We start from the raw sequence: 17,322 nt of genomic DNA on the forward strand, positions 1-17,322 counted from the left end.
GCAGCTCCAAACACTTTGCAACCACACTTTTTGTAATTTCTGTGTATTATTGCAAAATGCCTCTCAAAGTTACTCATTTGTGTTACACAGTAACTTGGGCACCGAAGATCAAAGATACACATTTTCCTTATGCGCTGGAAGAAACAAAATCTGTTTCCCATGCTAGTGCAACTGGTACATCTTTTGCCTTTTGTTGGATGTTGCACCTGCTTCTGAATCTATTATTTCAACTAACGGTATTTCAAACATTTTGTTTGGGGTTCTCTGTGCAAAAACAAGCTAAGGAGTATTTCAATCAGTATGTTATACAGTTTTTAAAAAATTCAGCATATACCATGTACCGCTTTGTCATTCAAATAAATTCCACTTCCAAGTTAACATATCTCCAATTCATGCAAATTGCTTGCATGGCAGGTCACAGAATTCAGCCAAGCTAAAGTTAGCTAAAGCCTACATTGTTGACTACTCTTAAACGTTTTTATGTCTAAATAATTGGCAAGATTGAAAAAATGAACATGTAATCAAGTAATTTGCAAACAAAAGTGCAACTCAAAGGGCTAAAATAACATTGAGTTTTATAACGATGACTAAAAACGTGTAGAAATCATATACCAAGTCAACCAGACAATATGTGAATCGTTAGATTAACATTTTGAGCAAAGAGAGTATGGTTATAGCAAGAGGCGACTCATTCATAATGGGTGGACCCCTGTCGCCCGTCTACCGTTTATGAAGGAGGCAGTATCACAGAGAACAGCTCACAGGATCGCTGCCTCTCTCTGCCAGAATCACGCAATAGGCCATGTCTGCCCTCCATGTACAGCTCTCTCAGACATATTGAGGGCTCCAACATCACAATCATTTTTTTAAATGGTAATTATGAAACAACATGTGTTTTACAGTTGCAGTGCCAGCATAACACGTGTACTTTTGGTGATCTGGCATCTATTGGAATTACTTGTAAACTGTGTGGTGTTTTGCACAATTTTTTGCAAAAACACTGCTCATAGATTGCAAAATTTAAACAAAGTACTGAGAATCCCATGCCAGAATTTAAGAATATGCATACAGGTCCTCAAAGATCTCTGCAGATCTCCCGATTTGTGTCTATAGCCGAGGGGGCTCAACCCTATCCTCTCATCCCATTGCTCTCCTTAATGTTCTCTCCCTGTATTCAGCACCCTGTTTTGCACAGTGTTCTGTCACTTAGGAACTAGGTGTAAGCTACATAAATCCTATACATATCAAAATAGATACATACATACCACTGCTCACTTTTCTCACCTAGTTACTTAATCCATACTCTTGTTTCATAAAACATAGGCTGAAACATAATTCTCAAATACATTTTTGTAAGTCTTGGCATTGGTAGCACATGTCATTTTAGATTTCTGTTTAGTTTTATGAATGTGGACAAGCACCAGAATGCAGTGCAGCTAGTAGTTTTTCCATATTTACTTAAATGTAAAGTTGTCATTAGCGCTTGAATTCCTATATTGGAACACGCTGAGAGGTGGGCTCCTCCATATCACAGCAAATTCCATCTTAGCCATTAATACCATTAATACAATTGGGGTAGTACTGTCTTAAAAAAGAGAACTCAGAGAACTCAGTATCGTTACATAAAATAAAATGAATTTAGTGTTACCATAAACAGCAACATGAACTGCTAGATGTATCTTTTTTCATGCAAGCTGGGACTCCCATGGGGTGTCTTTTTTTCTACACACACACACACACACACACGCTGAAAATAAAAATGATTACAGCTGTAGCTTAATTTTTCCTTTTCTGATTGAAAGTCTACAATTATCAGCATGCAAATTAATGCTAATTGGAAAAAGTAAACACAGTGAAACTGAATCCATCACAGACCCAGCTTTGTTTCACATGACATGCAGATGTATGCACGCCTTCCCTTTATAATCAAACATATTTGCACCTCTGGTGACAATGGCCACAACATACGTTTGCCATTTGTTATTGATAGTTAACCCCTTGTTGGGCTACTGCCCAAGCCCTTCAAGCTCAGGTGCAGCCCCTCCTCTCACCATGCACATAGCTTTTGACTATTTGCTTTGCAGGGAGAGGAGATGGCGGCCCAGGGGGGCAGGGGAATTTTGGTGTGTGGTGAGAGGAGCTACTGGGAAGCCTCAGGAGAGCTACCAGTAGCTTACAATCTACTGGTTGGAGACCCTGGGCCTAGAGGCTGGCACTGTGTGGCAATATCTGTCATGCAGTGCCAATCTCTGGCACCATGTAAGATATTCATGGCATAAAGAATAACCTTCATATTGGCAGAGCTTGATGTTGAGTACCTGGAGTTCATGGGAATGGCATGCCAATGTCTGGCATGTGAGTGAACGAGTAGCCATACATAGACTGGGCATATGGTACCATTCCTACAGTGCAACACAAAAAAAATCATCCCTTTGTACATCACTTCCAACTATTATGCAAAGCACAAAACACATATTAGCACATCCCAAACCACACATCTATCCACGATCCGCCAGTACGCCCTTTTAAGCACTACACTACATGTACTGAAAAAGCAGACCTACTGCCTTCGTCGGTGCGTGAGTAGATTCCAGGCTGCTACGTCTAAAGGCAATATTTAAACAGTCGCGTTTCCTTTCACATGTTAAGTTGCTAGGGGGTCCCAGGACATCAACAGCTCATCTGAGGGGGGTGTGGGGCGGGGGAGATTTTAGTCCGTGTCGCTTGGAATCCATCCAAAGCCTCGGGCTAGAGCGCGCTGTATCTCTTTAAGAAGAAAAAAAAAGCGCGCAGGGACGAGGTAGCTGCAGCCTGTGCTGCATTGAACTTGTTCGGATACGTTGGGGCTGCAGCACCGGCCACGCATCACGTTATGTGGAAGCTTTAAGGAAAGGGTTGCGAAAAAAGAGCCGCCAGAACACCTGGTGCTTCTGCACGGGACACCGTCCACCGTCTGAGCATGTCAGGATGAGGAAGGCAGGCTACGGTGGGCACGCCTGGGGGACGCAGCCACGCCGCGGACCGGGTCACCGCGCGTGAGTATTTCATCATTATTTGAGGTCATTCGGTCATAGCGGTCTGAGGAGAGAGCCGGGTGTGTGTCGTTGCTGTGACAGGGAGGACTCGTTCTAGGACAGGTCACGATTGGCCCTTTTTATGGCTGTTCGATGCTCCAGGGCTGCCCGTGTGTGTGTGTGTGTGTGTGTTTGCAGGAGTTCCAGGAAACAGGGATGCTGCAGTATGCTGCATGGGTGGAGGACGGCCGGACAGCACCCCAGACGACAGGGACACTTTTGTCCTCATGTGCACACGGCATGCTTGCTCTGGCACACCGCGTTGACAGCAGAACGTTACTGCTGCAATGTTATCAAGAGGCAGTGCTGTCTCTGGATGCCGTGGGTTGGGTGGGGGCGGGAGGTGGGGTGACAGGGGATGTGTGAGTTATAGCACCCGCCTAGATGCAGTCCGGGCCGATGTGCTTCTCAAAACAACATATATCTGAAACGTTACCATATTCTAATGTCCTCATGTTAAGTGTGGGAATTTTGTTAGAAGTGCATCGCATTTATTAGATTTAAAAATGCGGAACCATGTGATATGAAAGTTTTGTGCTTGCTGCCCCTGCTGTCAATCACTTGTCATTCTCCAAAGTTTCATTTTTCAGCGTGTTTCCTGCGGTTCCCCCATCCCCTCCTCTCATGCATAACAATGCCGCGTCTACTTATTTCTGTCTTGCTTTCTGTATTTTTAGCTCCTGGGTGGCAGGCACGCTAGCCCTTCATGAGGGCATCACATGCCTCGCTGGATGCCCACTGATGCCATGCCCTTCTTCCACGCAGGCAGCCGCGGGGATAGCTCCAGCATGCCACCACACTGAAAGATATAACAGAGATCCCGTATAGTACATGAGTCACCGCCCCTTCTGTCACTGGGAAGTGTGCAGCGTTCACAGAATAGCCATCCAGGGCAGCTTAACCCCTTCGGTTCAACAGGTTGCGTGATTGTGTGTGCCAGCGGTGCTGCATGGTCTGTTGTGTGTGTGATGTTCAAAGTGGAGAAAGAATTTGAAAACACAAAGAACAACATGCATGTTAGGACTCTATAACAACACTGTATTTATACAGTATGATTCTCTTTTAGGTTCAATACCGATATCTTCTTTTATTGTAGGCTCAAATTGTGATTATAGTTCGAAGAAATTTGCATTTTATAAACTAAAATATGTGTACCTTTTATTGGGTGTAATCCACAATCTTTTGTGAGACTGTCAATATATGGGGCCAATGCAAGCAGTTTTCCCAAAGTCTGTGTCTTTAGTAGGAGTGGCGATTATTACTGATGCCTCATTTCAGGGTTGGATCAGACCCCTCTTTTAAATGTATTGCTGTAACCAGTCTACTGACATACACGGTGCCATCTCTGCAGTGGCACAGAACAGATTAAATGTTCACCTGTGCATCCCTGACAGCTGCTGCGAGTTCCTCTCTGCACCTCTGATCTAAATTCTGATATTTGTATGAATTAGACAGTCTGGTGTCACATACATCCTTAAATATAAGCCATGCCAAGTTGTGGCATGGTGACTGCTAAGAGCACACGGTTATGCAGCCAAATAAATGGGATACCACAACAGTCAGCTCTGTGAGCAGGGCTTCACTGTGACAGGACTGATGTATATTGGCATCTAGGCCGGCTCCACAGCTGCCACCCAGAACAATTGCCAGGACTCTTCAGCAAAATGGTCACAAGATCCCTCATGGCACAGAAACTCAAGGGGACAGATTATCTAACATTCGCATTAGTGCTAAAAATTGAGCAAATGTTAGATAATAAGGAATGGAACAAACTGTTTTTCTCACAATCCGTATTATCTAAAAAAAAGTTTGCACTAGGGCAAAAAAAGAAAAATAGAAACTTTTGTTGTACTTGTTTTGCTACAAAACATAAAACAAAATGGGTTTACTACATTCTGTTTCGTGGTACGTAGCAAACATAGTACACGAATGAATTAAACAGCACATTTTGGTGCTTAATGTAAATGCTAAATTTTTTGCAAAGGGCAACATTTTAATAATCTGGACGCAGATGATCTCCTGGGAATGATGCTTCAGAGGCAGCACTGACATAACAGAGCCAGCCTCACACCACATGGCTGATTGCCGGAGTCCATTTGAAGGTAGTAGGCATGGGAAGAGGGTAGTGTTAGATCAGTCAGAGAGGGAAGGTAAACCTGGAAAAGGGTCCCACCATCTTGCTTTCTGTTAGGGTACTCTTTCCTGTCCTCTCCATTTCTTGCAAGGAAGGTACGTTGGGTGTGATGTCACAAAGCAAAGGGCACTTGTTACAATAATAAGAAGTAGGCCCATTAAAATAGGCTTGCTTTGGATCAATTCTCTGTGGCATTTATCCTTTAAAAGGAGAGGGGCACCCCTTAATTCTTTGATTCATCTCTGGGCTTTCACAAGATCCAGAATAACCTCGGTGGAGTCTATCCCAAAGTCCTCTGTCAGGGAGGTGAAGACAGAAGCCATACAGGGCAGAGGAGAGCGCTGTCCCTTAACAATCCCCAGGGGACAGTGATGGTGACTGCTGTTGGACCAAGGCCTCACTGTGGCCAAATTGGATCTAGGCCCTGTCACTTGAGGTGAAGGACCCCTTTTAGGTTCCAGCAAAGCACCCTGGAGCAGGAGTGCAGCAGAATGACGTTCCTTGTCCTGGAATCCCTGGATTTGGTACTCCCTGCATCCCAGAAGTCAAGAGCAGCTGAAATCATGTTTATTTAACTCAAACCATCTTTCAGATGCTTTGGCCATACTCAATACCCTTTGAGCTAACACAGGATACACTGTACTGCATTTGGCATTCAAAAAGCTTTGAGCTGCTTACCTGCATCTTTAAGTCTTTTTGACACTGTCTTGTACCAGTGAAGATCCCTGCCGCTTCAACTATAGTGCTGGTTTACCACTGTGGAAGCATCCAACTCACACATCCCGCTCAATGTGTCGACCAATCAGAACCTCATCTCAACCCAACTCAACTTGACCCACTGGAAGCAGTGGAGTAACTTTGCTGAACATTTTGGGGGGGACCGGGTGTCGGGAGGACGGGTGGTGGCTCTTAGAGATCGTTTCAGCCAAATTGTTCGATAAAATTTGGTTGAATGATAGATTTTTGCTGAATTAGGTCACCACCATTAGTTTGAAGCCTAAGATACCGAACATTAACATCTGGGGTTGTGGGGGGGTCCTCCGCTCCCCATGTTCAGTATTTTTTATTTCTGCTGTTGCAGGGGTGTCCCACACTTCCTCAGCATTGGTGGCAGGGTACCCAACAAAAAAAAGAAGAAAAAGGGACCCTGGAGTGTCAGATCCAACCCGTGTTAGATGGATGGATTTGACGCTGCAGGGTACAGGAGAGGCGGCGGATGGAGAAAAGGTAAGTAGGGTGGGTTCATGGGTGTACTGGTGGTTTGGGGGGACATGTATTCTTTTTTGTAACGAGGTAAAAACGTATTTGCAGCAAAAATGACTACGGTCAATTTTGTCGTGATTTTGTACCTCATTCAAACAACCCAAATCCCTGAGGGATAACTCTAGAGTACTACACCACAAGAGTCCATTGCTGACGCTCTGTTATAACTTTCAAAAGACTTGTGACCTATCTTTAAAATTCAATTGGGCCTTCACACATCTCAGCCGGCCTGCTATGCACCCAGTGACACAACATAAAATTCACAAACTTAATTCTAATAGAACATACAAACAATGCATTATGTATCATTCATTCAGACACAGAAGTCAACACACATATGCTTGCATACACTCTCACTCACACACAAATGCACACAGCACCTCCATTGACATACACTGTGTGCACACAACATACATTATATGTACATATACAATAACACATGGAAACAGTGGTGCAATGTGCATTGAGCAGACCAGACATTCTCGCCCCCTGATCCATGAAATTTTGGGGTAAGTTGACTTGACCTAGCTGAACTATAAAGCCATGGCCGAAAGGAACAGATTCACTGGAATGTCAGCAATTCCCTTGATTTTTCCTTTCATTCAAAGGCAGAAGCCATCGGTTAATGCAGTGCAGTGGCTGACCAAGTATACTTGGTATCCATTTTAAAATGCCATATATCTCCAAACATGGGTTCTGCACAGCGCATATATGTGTACGTCCTGATAGATTTTTTTTACAAGATACTGACTGATTAAAATTAAGGTATGTTTTCCTGTGTTCAAATGGCTCCAAGCAGTGGAGTACCAAGCGGGAGAGGCTTTTAAGAGCCAGACCGGGACATTCGTCATTGGGACACCTCTCCCGTTCAGCAAATCAAAGAGGGTGCCCAACGGCAAAGGTGTCCTGCTGGCAGGACAATGTGTGCTGGGCAATTCCTTGTCCGTTCCGAATGATAGAGGTGTTCTGTTGCCAGGACAATGGGCCTCATCCTGACTTAGGTGGTAAGGGTTAACGGTCACCGGTAATGATGCCGGTGCCGGAAAACCCTTACCGCCCAATTCCGAGGTCCCTTAGCGGGAACCGCAAAGGACGGGTGGTCTCACCACACGTTCTCTGCAGTTCCCGTTAAGAGACCTTGGAGCTAATAACAGTACCGCAATTTGCGGTACCGTTATTAGCGCCTTCCCCATTCCCATTGAGCCCTATACAGGCTCAAATGGGATTGGGGAATGGTCTACAGACTGGGGACTTACTGGGACCTCCAGGGTCGGAATGACCCGGTAAGTCCCCATTCTGCCACACCGGACCCGGACCCGGTGTGGGAGGCAGCCATGGTGCTAATAGCACCATGGCTACCGCCCAACTCGGAATGACCCCCAATGTAAGCTTGATGTAAAGTTTTACTTACCACCTGGATTCCTGCATTCACAAGTTCACTATTTACCTTATTTTATTTATGTAACGCTCGTTCACCTATTCGGTATCGTGGCGCTAACCAGCTAAAATTAAAGGCCTCAATCGTTGCTTATTGAAATAGCCATGCTCTAACTCGGAGATCTGCAACCTGCAGCTCTCCAGATGTTTTAGAATATGACTTGATCGCACACCATTGACTATGCTGCCCAGGGCTGATGGGAGTTGTAGTACAAAACATCTGGCGAGTCAAAGTTTCAGACCACAGGCGTAACTGCTTTGGCCAATTTGAAGTGGGCACAGCAAAATCTTATGACCAAAGGAAGTGTTTCCCAAAGAAACAATCTCAGCACAGAGAAAGAGCAATCACCCCCGGTGAGGTGTGCTCATTCTCAGATGGTGAGCAAATTCCTTCATGAAGAATTTGGGTCCTTCTCAAAAGGTGGTTTTCTAATTGTTAGGTACTTTCCAGGACATTCAGAACTTGTGAGTAGGATGCTCCAGCAAGCTTCCAGGGCAAGGCCATCTCTGCTTGCCTAGGCACCCAAGCACTGCTTAAATGCTTACAGGTTTAACTGGTTAGGTGGCAATCATTATGCCTTTACCCTAAAAAGTTGATCTTGAATGACTTCTGATGCTAACAAAAAGTTGACCATCTACAATGAGCGCAGTGCAGCCTGAGGCCAAGTTACATATATTCAGGAGGGCTGTGAGCTGAACACAGTAGCAACCCATGCAGTCATATTACAAAGGCTTCAAAATAAAAATAAAAATCATGTGAAATTAAGGTTCTACAAAATATAGACTTTTAATTAAACAATAAAAATGCAAATAACTAACTGAAAAACAGAAGCGAACACCCACCTCTATGACGAAACACAGAAAATGCAAGCTGCTGTAGAATAGCACTCTGGGTAAATGGGAAGGGGTGTTCAGGTGCTCAATCTGCAAAATGTCTATGTTCAAGAAGGTGTCTTGTAAGAAAAAGGCAGAGAAGGAGGGGATTAATGGTCACTCTGATCTCAGAAGTGGACCACAGGGACAGTGCCGCTTCGCAATAAATTATTTCTTTGTCTGGTGTGCACGACAGCATTGAGTCAGACTTCTATGCGCTTAACGGCAGTCGATCCAATGTCGATATGGAGCGAGTTGCACTGACCCCGTGCCAGTCATCGTCGAGAAAGGGCTCTACATGGATCGAGTCAGCGCTTGAGATGGTGCACGTCAATTGGTCCTATCAGGTCTGAACATGCAGTCAAATCTGGTCGAAACAATGTTTTCGCTGGATCGACTTGGTGAGTGACACAATGGATTCCAGTCATGGGTGTAATTATAGGGGGGCCAGGGGGTTTTGTCCCCTCCCAACTTCTGTGGCATGCCTTTTTATCCCCCCCAACATTTGGAGGGAGGGCAGGGGCGACGCAATCATCAATTATGTAATTGGACAGCGAGAGCCTGGCTGGGGTGCCCAGCAAGGCTTGCATTGTCTCATTATATAATGCAGAGATGCCTGGCACCCGCGCTGCAACACATTCAGGGCAGGGATGTCCTGCATGGCTCAGTACCTCACCCTGGCTGGCCTGACTCAGTCAGCAGCCAGGGTGCTGAACTGCGTGTTGCAGGGCCTGGTGCCTGTGCTGCCACGCTAGCAGCAGCACTTCCAGGGGCTGCGGCGCAGAGAATCGCTTTCCGGCTTTGTGTTTGTGCGCCACACAGACAGGAACTAGGAAGCTCATTCAGCTTGCTGGTTTCTGTCTGGAGGTGCGTGAGTGCAAAGAAGTTATGCCGGTGTAACATGAGATGTGGCCCGGGCGTCATTTCAAATCAGAGCAGAGGTCCCTTTATAAAAATAAAAACAATTAATTGTGTTTTTGTATGTTTGTTGGGGGGCTGGGCTGCGTGCTGACACTAGTGAGGGCACGTGTCACATTTGGACAATGTGAGCAGAGCTCACAGTACACATTATGGCCCCAGGTATGCATACACACTAACAATAACATAGTGCATTCTCTGTGGCAAGCCACAGCTCTGAAACACCTTTAAAAGTAGTCTTGCCACTTTTCAGATGCTACTAAAGCACCAAAATCCTAATTTCAAAATGAAGTTGGCGGAAGGTGCCCCTTCACCATGTAGAGTGGAAAGAGTCAAGCTGTGAAAATCTGTGACCCAAAACAGTCATACTCGGCAAATTCTGTGAAATGAATTTGAGTGCTACACGCATTCCAAACATGGTGAACTTTTGTTAAGCAGTTTTTGCTCTAGGTGTGCAGAAGGAACCATATGGAATTTTGTGTTAAAAGCACACTTTTAGGAGCCGTGTATAACTTTTCCCCTTGCCGCCAAAAATAATCTTCACCAAACTGGCAAAAAGTATTTTGAGTTTTGCAGACACTTTTTCAGGACAGTTTGGTACAAATTAGTAAATGGGTGTAATAGTTCAGGTTACAGGCCACCAAAAACTGCTTCACTTACCAAACTAAGCAGGGGAGTATCCAGCATTGTAAGTGTGTCGGGTGGGACAACGAAATTCAGTGTGTGGAATTCCACATAGTCTCATTGCCGCCCCCAAATCGCCCACACCTGCCCCAATCTACTTTTTTGGTAACATAGGTGGAAGATGCATTTTAACACACAACAAAAAAAGGTATCAGGTAATAAAATTGTGGCAAAAATGTTGCTGGTAAAACAAATTGTGGCAAAAATGCTGTGGTTTGACCTGGTAGAGGTGTTCCCCATTATACCATTTAAGGGGAGCGGGAGTTGCGCGGGTGTCCCACCGCTCCTCTTAAATGGTATAATCGGTCCGGGGGTGTCCCCCGCATCCTTTACATGAATGTGGTGGCAAAACCTCTGCATTTTTGCCACAATATTTTGTTTTCCCAAGCCATTTTTGCAGCGATTTTAAGACATGGAAACCAAAAATAAAACCGCATGATCATTCCAGATGCTGGAAACTCATCTATTAGAGCTCTGTCCAAGCCCTCTCAGGCAAAATATATGCAAACTTCGAAATTATTATATGGATTGCACCAACAGAAGTGACTTTACAGAAAAGGACATTGCCAGGCGCATCATTAGTTCTTGATACTTGGAGGCACCATCGAAGTGACTTCAGAATAAGCTGCCACAAATAACTGTGTGGTGTAAAATACCTAAATTGCACTTTTGTTATATGTGGAGCAACTCTATAGTCATTAGGCTTTTCCATTAGAATAGCATGATACATTAACACAAGCTTTGTAGTGAATCAGAGTCACTTGCAGAGCTGCAGATAAGGCACAATGTGTTAAATGATTTGCTCAGGATCATACACTTGGTTAGATGGTGAAACTGGGATGTGGACAATTTAAGCGACCGTGCACATCTTTCCAGGTTTAGTTGATATAGATATTTATTAAGGTTTTGCCTTGGAAGCAAAACACATTACATAATAAACTAGCCTTTCATAGTAAACTAACCATACACTATATACATATACATTGTCATAAAAATATGTTGAGCAACGGGAGTATGACTTAGTTTTATTCTCCCCATTTTGCATGGAACGTCACAATAGCATCATGTTGATTAATGCGAGTATAACAAATCCCCCTTGGGTTTTAAAGCCATAGGGCCTTTCCGAGTTAGGTGGTAAGGGATACCGGGCACCGGTAAGGAGACCGGTGCTGGTAATCCCTTACTGCCCAATTCCGAGGTCCCTTAGCAGGAACCGTAAGGAATGTGTGGTCTGACCACACGTCCCTTATGGGTCCCGATAAGGGACCAGGGCGCTAATAACGGGCTTGCTAGTCGCGAGCCCGTTATTAGCGCTCTCACCATTCCCATTGAGCCCTATAGGGGCTCAATGGGAATGGGGAATGGCTTGTTCAATGGTGACTTACCGGTCCCTCCAGGGTCAGAATGCACCGGTAAGTCCCCATTGAACAAGACCGGACTCGGACACGGTATGGGAGGCAGCCATGGTGCTATTAGCACCATGGCTACCGCCCATCTCGTAATGACCCCCATTGTAATCCAGTCATTTTGACCGAAGTAAAAAATACCAAAAAAATACAGAAATGTAAAATAAATATATATTTGGTAGTGGGGTAAAGGGTTAAATGGTTGGGGCTGGGGTTAAAAGTCTAGGAAAACTGGGTTTTTGGGGTGACCCCCTAAATTAAAAAAAGAAATCAGCATGTTTTCACTATTTTTTTAACTGGGTAAAACTTACCCCTTTGAATTTTTTAATGTTACTTCGGTAAAATCACACATAACCGCTTACAGTGTCTACGAGTAAGTGAATTGCGCTGGATGACTATGTGTCAGCAAAGATGTAGTGTTTACTCACAGTTCGAATTAATATCATTTTGGGGGGGCATGGGTGGAATGGATGACAAAAGGAGCGTGGAGATACACGTGCCAGGAGTAGCCCAAGCCTATTGTCTTATAGAAGTCTGTTGTGCGCATACTTTTGCAAATGGGTGACACAATCCTTATTCTTATTTTTGCAGGTTTATGAGCATTTATTTCAATCAATACCAAAATGAATCAACTTCCATTGTGTGAACCCGTGACCAGTTGAATGGTCAGCTGTGGGAGGGCTCAGTGGTTAGGGAAGCAGCAGTGTCAGGGAGGGCGGGGGGGGGGGGAATCTAGGTCACAGATAGGCCTCTTGGCAAGTCCCACTGGACTTGATTCGTTGTTTTAGGTAGAAAAGAGCAGCGCCGATGGTAACTGGGCAGCAATAATTGCATGCACAGTGTCTTGTTTTTTTGTCGGCTGGATTGAAATCCCACTGCATTTTAACGCTTCTGTTTAAAACGATGTGACCTCTTCTCGCAGCACGTTATTTCCGCTAATTACGTGACTTTTTAACTGCTGTGAAAGAAAGACTCATTTACGAGGCCTCTCTGCTGCAGCCAGGAAAGCATCTGCGCAGCACGCAAATAGACGGCGTCGCAGAGTACTTTCACTTGATAAATGACCGAATTCACTTACGGGAGCTTTCTGGGAAGAATGGAACGGGCCCCCGGGAATCATCTGCCTCCTCACCCCTCTTTCTGCATTTGGTTGACTTTGCGACCATAGGCAGCAACATTCAGATACAAAAGCGTCGAGGTGTCTGTCCAGGGTGCCGTGCATGTTTTCTGCGCTCACATCACTGACATACAGAACACATGCGTATTCCATATGGGAACAGATGCTCGGCTTGACGCCATCTGCTGAAATGGCTCAGGCCCACGCCTGCTAAAGATTTAGGTTACAAGGGTCTCTGCTTTCTCACTATGACAGGCGAGGGGCTGCTGGGCGGTGGGAGGCATGGGAGTTGAGGGGGGAGGGGGGAGGGGGTTAGGGGATTTAGATGGGGAGGTGCCTTAATGGTGGGCGTACATTTATCAGCTATTGTTTCTGGCCTGAAATGAAAGGGACAGATTCGTACCATACTGTTTTTAATAGTACATTAATTGGCATTGCCTTTCTGGGCCACAGGGGCCCAGAAAGGCAATGCCAGCTTGATGTGTTACTCTGATGGCCGGCAGTATAAATTGTCAATGATAGTAACCTTTAACTCGGTAAACCGACGTCTAGAAAGCTTCATGGTATCACATTGGGTAAGCTATACACTAACATGTGTCTTTCCAGGAAAATGTGTTTTTCATTTAGAAGATTTGTATTCATTCTGATTGAACACATATTGACATTTAGCAACATCTAAATTATTATATTCCCATCTATTCGGGGGTATTGTCCCCTGGGTTGTGTTCACCAGTATTTTATGCCCAGTGTTTTTCATTCCGCTGGATCAAATATATTTCGCATTACAATGCCGAATCTACTTTCATTGTCACGTAATCCATCTTATTTTATATATAGTCCTCTTTCTATGCGTCTCAAAAGTAAGGAATGACTATTTACTGGGAGTGCTTTTCGTGACTATTCTTCTTGTATGGCAATTGCTGTCGGTAAGCAACTTCCGCTGCAGGGCTGGTCTTCTTCCATGATCAGGATACGTGCCTTACTCTCTGTGTTGACAGCGGTTGTGCTCTGTAAAGTCTCAAACGTTCTACGCGAAGCCACCCCTTTGGTGTATGTCTCCTAGAACTCTGGAAATCTTTCTGAAAGCCCTTAATACACCCTAAGTCGATTTACATTGATCAAGCATCTAAAAGCATGATTCAATGTAAAGGACTCTCTAGTGCTATACTTTCAAGTTGTTGCATCAAGTCACTCGGCAGAACACTACACATTGCTGTGCTTATCTCCTAGCTTCAGAGGACCCATAGTAGAATGTTCCAGCACTATGTAGACAGATATAGGTGCTGTCGAGTCCCAGGGAGGGGTCTGCCCAGCCTGGACTTGTGTACCCACATGGCAACCTGACTGTTGCTGTGCAATCAGGCACAGACACACACAGTGGGTTATACACCTTTTTATTCAACCAGTGCCCGCTTGTAACTGATTGTAACTTCCCAACCCCTCTCTTTGCACCCACCCTGCTCTCCTTGCCTTCCGGCTCCATGCCCTGTCAGGTGACATCCGTCATGGCTTCACAACACTACAACCCACCCCCTTTTTAAGCATAAAGTCAACATCTTGTCCATCTCCTCAATTAGTCTATGAGGTCGGTTTCTTGCTCTCTGAGGCCTGCCAGTGCCACTCACCTGGCCTCTGTCTGTGCTCGGTCCACCCAGAGGGTCAACCAGGTCATCACAGGTGCCTCTCTATCTTCTTCATACAGGGCATCAAGTGACTCCTGGTCCCTCTCCTCATCTTCCGATTGCCTCAGGATAGCACCCGGCATCTTCCCGAAGAGCGAGAAGTTTTGGGTCACCTTCCTCCGTTCATTCCCTGCGGTGATGAGAAGCCCTTTCACTTTGGTGACTGTTAGTGGTGTGCTGCTGAAAGCTGCTGTGTGCTTGTGGGTGCCGGGCTGCTGCACTATCAACGTGTCCCCTTGCTGTAGGGTGCCTCGCAGGCTTGCCTCTTCTCATCTGCATGGCGCTTTATGACCTCCTTGGCATTGGTATCCTGCAATTGCATGCTCCGATCTTCAGCATAGGTTTCCTCTGAGAGGGCGACGTGAGGTAGGCAGGTCCTGATGTTCCAGCCAAACATGACTTCAGATGTGGCCTTGTCCATCATGCTGTGCAGGTAATCCCGAAGAAATTGATACAATGCTTTCTCTCCAGGCTCTCCACTTAAATAGGCGTAAACGTTCCACTGTCCAACTAGCTCGCGGCCCCAGGGGAGTGACCCTCCTATGTTTAAATCCCATGTGCTCTGCAAATGTTTTGAAGTCCTGCCCTGTGCACGGGGGTCAGTTGTCTGATTTGACCACTCTCTGCACCCCATATGCGGTGAACATCCTGTTATGCGCCAGGGTGGTGTAGTAGGTGGCTGTGGAACTCACCAGTTGAACCTCCAGAAAGCAGGTGTATTCATCCATGGCCACTAGAATGTATTCACCATCATCTATGGGACCAAAGAAGTCGATGGTGATTGCGTCCCATGCTTTATATGGCAATTCAGTCATTTGCAAAGGTTCAGGCTTAGTGTGTGGGTTGATGACTGCACAGGTGGGGATGACGATCTTGGTTCCTTTCAGTAACTGGCCATCCTCTGACCGGTTAAGCTCCTCTTTGACAAGCGTCAGGCTTCCAATGTTGTGTTGTACCTCTGGCCTGCCACATTCTCTTGCCTGTTTAGCATGTTTCTAGCAGCCTAACTCAAGACATCAGAGGATGATTTCGATCGCCTGGTCGTTCTCCATTTCCTGTTGAATGTCAACACCATTAGGGGTGCAGCCTGTACTATGTAGTGTATACACTGGTCCACAATCGAGGGGCTCATAGTGGCTGAGGCGATTGTGGGACAAGAAGTCTGCTGGATTCTACTCTTTCCCCAGCCGATGGACAATTCGAAAGCGGTGGTCTTGAAGCCGCAGACCCCATCTTGTGATCCTGGGAGGCATTTTCACTTGCGGATTACCATAAATGAACACCCGCGCTTGGTGGTCAGTGACAACTGTGAATGGCTTGCCATACAGGAACAAATGAAAGTGTTTACAAGTCCATACTAGGGCCAACCCCTCCTTCTCGGCCTGTGAGTATGCCTGCTCTGTTTTTTACCACATCTTTTCCTTCTCTCATCTCTGACTGTCTGTCTGCTATCCAGGAGTGGTGTGCCGCCAACGATCTCTGCCTTAATGCCAGTAAGACAGAGATTCTCCTCATCGGCACACCTGCACCCACCTTTCCTGTCACTCTGTGGCCGGCCTCCATTGGCCCTCTTCCTGCTCCCACCTGTGAGGCTAAGAACCTCTGGGTCATATTCGACTCCACACTCTCCCTTTCTCCTCACTTCTCTGACGTCTCTAAGAAGACAAACTACCAACTGCACCTCCTCAGAGGTATTCTTCCTTTCCTCTCCTTCCCCCAGAAGCTCACTGTCTCTAGAGCTCTGGTTCTCTCTAGGCTGGACTACTTTAACATCCTCTTTCTAAATCTGCCTGCTTCTACTCTCTGCCCTCTGCAACTCATCCAGAAAAGGACGGCAACACTTGTCCTTGGCCTCAAGCCCAGGGATCATATCTCTCCAGCACTGAAAGCTCTGCACTGGCTCCCAGTGGCGACGAGGATTAAGTTGAAGACCCTCTGCATTGTCCACAAGGCCTTCTGGAGCCTGGGTCCTCAATACCTCCAACTCTCTCTTCGTAAATACCTTCCTACTCGAGCTCTTCGCTCCTCCACCTCCAACTCCCTCAGGGTCAGTCGCTTCTCCAAGCAACAAGTTGTGGTAGATCTCTTTCTTCGGCTGGAACAGCCTCCCTGCTTCTCTGAAACTTGAGAACTATCTCCGGTTCCGGAAGCACCTCAAGACCTTCCTCTTTGCTTCTGCCTTCTCTCTTCTTCTCCCTTGCTGATTTCTTGTCTGATACTGCACTGGTCACCTGGCTACCCTCTGATTTCAGGCCCAGGTCACTGCCCACCCAGTTGCACATCTGTACTGCCTCCCGGCAACCCTTGCACCTAGGTTTGTATCTGTAACCCTGCAGTCCCCCTACCTGCTGTTTTGGACACCTGCTGTCTGCACTTACCCTTGCATCTGCCACCTGCTTGCCACACTTCTTGTTATTGTTTTGATCCCATGTACGGCACCGCCCCCTCCCCTTTCGCCTGGAACTCTTCCCCTCCCCTGCACGTGTGCAATCTCAATGTCACTTGGCCAAGTAAGATCGTTGTCTCTGTCCTCCCTATGTTCCCCCTTCCTTGCCTTGTCACGCCTTGAAACACTTGTGTATAGGCGTGTTACAAATGCTGTATCATATCATATCATATCAAAGACTCTGAGTGGCGAATGAGACAATATGCTGCTTCCCATCACCTTCTGGGTCCACCTGTGCCAAAATGGAACCAAGCCCCAACAGACTGGCGTCCACTGTGAGCTCTGTCT

The 17,322-nt window shown here is 46.0% G+C and overlaps 1 protein-coding gene across 1 annotated transcript in view; it reads left to right on the top strand.

Annotated features, from left to right (window-relative positions):
* The first annotated feature begins 2,801 nt into the window (after positions 1-2,801).
* Positions 2,802-17,322, top strand: part of SACS (sacsin molecular chaperone) — a 669,847-nt gene continuing 655,326 nt past the window's right edge. The window contains exon 1 of the mRNA XM_069640129.1: positions 2,802-3,035. The gene's annotated coding sequence lies outside the window, so the exon portion shown is untranslated. The remainder of the gene's footprint in view (positions 3,036-17,322) is intronic.

This window comes from Ambystoma mexicanum, chromosome 7q, assembly GCF_040938575.1.
Source record: "Ambystoma mexicanum isolate Mex_15411 chromosome 7q, UKY_AmexF1_1, whole genome shotgun sequence".
NCBI classification, from domain to species: Eukaryota; Metazoa; Chordata; class Amphibia; order Caudata; family Ambystomatidae; genus Ambystoma; species Ambystoma mexicanum.